This window comes from Mus pahari, chromosome 23 (assembly GCF_900095145.1).
Source record: "Mus pahari chromosome 23, PAHARI_EIJ_v1.1, whole genome shotgun sequence".
Lineage (NCBI taxonomy): Eukaryota > Metazoa > Chordata > Mammalia > Rodentia > Muridae > Mus > Mus pahari.
In genome coordinates this window covers 33,895,851-33,897,506 of record NC_034612.1, presented here as the reverse complement: position 1 = coordinate 33,897,506, position 1,656 = coordinate 33,895,851, and the positions used below count along the sequence as shown (strand labels likewise).

Here is a 1,656-nt window from a genome sequence, read left to right as displayed (position 1 = left end):
CTGTGAGCATCCACTTCTGTGTTTGCCAGGCACTGGCATAGCCTCATATGAGACAGCTATATCAGGGTCCCTTCAGCAAAATCTTGCTGGCATGTGCATGGGTCACCTTTATGTTATCCTTCACACCCTAGGTCTTTAGAGCAGGGCTTGGCCATAGGAGAAAGTCAAGGCCCATGGCTTCAGCAGGGGACACTTGTTGATAGCATTGAGGTTGATGGATGCCTCTTCCTCACTCTGCCCTCCAGACAGGAAAGTGACCCCAGGGACAGCAGGGGGCACTGTGTGATGAAGTGCTGTGACAGTTGCCATGGCAATCGCCTCACTGGAAAATTTCTGGGTGCAAGCATGGCTTGTGGTGACCATTTGGGCTTCAGCAATGTGCCTTCCAGATAGATGTGGCGGTCACTCAGAGCCTTGTAGACAGCACCCAACACCTTCTCAGTTACATACTGGCAACACTTCAAGTCATGGTCCCCATCAGGGAGGCTTTCAGACTCCACAGAGGGTACAATGCTATTCTGCTGGCAGATGCTGCCGTAACGGGCCAGAACATTGGTATTTTCCCTGGTAGCAAGGGTCGAGCTGAGTATGTTCCCCAAACTTAGCACCTAATACTACTTGGCAAAGTTGGCTCCAGGCAGTCCACCAGCCCTTGGGTAGTGGTCTTGCCATTGGTACCTCCCAAGGGCACCACATCCTTAATGCCCACATCACCACCCTTGGACTTGATAACTTGGGGGAAGGGACATCCATCATCTGCCTTCTGGTACAGTGTTTCGTGGAAGAGGACAAGGCCCTCCCATGTAGGACTTCCCAGGATCATCAGCAGGCAGCTGCTGGTAGAAGCGCCAATTCTCGGCATCCCCTGTGCCAATGGACTGCGCAGGCGCTTGGCACTGTTTCCAGTGAACTAACTCACCTGCGGCCAGGACGCCTTTGCCTGGGCCCACAGCTCAGTGAGTGGTGCAGACAGCTCCTTCTTCTGTGCTGTGGTCAGTGCTGAGTATGGGTGGACCACAGTGGGTGCCAGTGGGAGCATGTTCCTGGCACAGGTGGGGGTGGGTCTGCCTGGTACGCCAGTGTGTAGGGAAAGGACTGAGGAGCAAGCATGGCCAGGGTCACCGGCACCTCGTTCTCCACCTCCCCTTTTAAAGCTGATTATTAGGTGTTTTTGAGGCTGAGTCTCATGTAGCCTGTGATGGCTTTGACTGTCTCTTCTCTACCTTTGCAAGGGGTGCATTTGCCGATGTGGACCACCTCACTGAATAGACTCGGTGCTGGGATCCAGCTGGTGCTTCCTGCATCTGCAGCAAGGACTCCACCAAGTGAGCTCCATGTCCACCCTGCGACCATTTTGCACCCCTCAATCTGGGAGGCTGAGCGTGCTCATCATTCACTCGTGGCAAAGACCTCCAACTCTGGCTTTCACTGTGTCCTGGCTGGTTTTGTGTCAACTTGACACAGCTGGAGTTATCACAGAGAAAGGAGCACTGTGAGAGGCCATGGAAGGCCATTGGTGAAGGTGCAGCCTCAGTTGCAATTGATGGCCAGGAATGAAGGGATCATGCAAAGGATTTGAGGCTTAGCACCATGAAGAGAGCATATGAGAGGCTATTGTTAAAGCTAAGTTACAGTGGAAGACAGTAGCATTTTGGA

The 1,656-nt window shown here is 53.1% G+C and overlaps 1 pseudogene; it reads right to left on the bottom strand.

Moving 5' to 3' along the window:
- Positions 1–135: 135 nt before the first annotated feature.
- LOC110339150 lies at positions 136–1,039 on the bottom strand (annotated as a pseudogene).
- Positions 1,040–1,656: the final 617 nt, after the last annotated feature.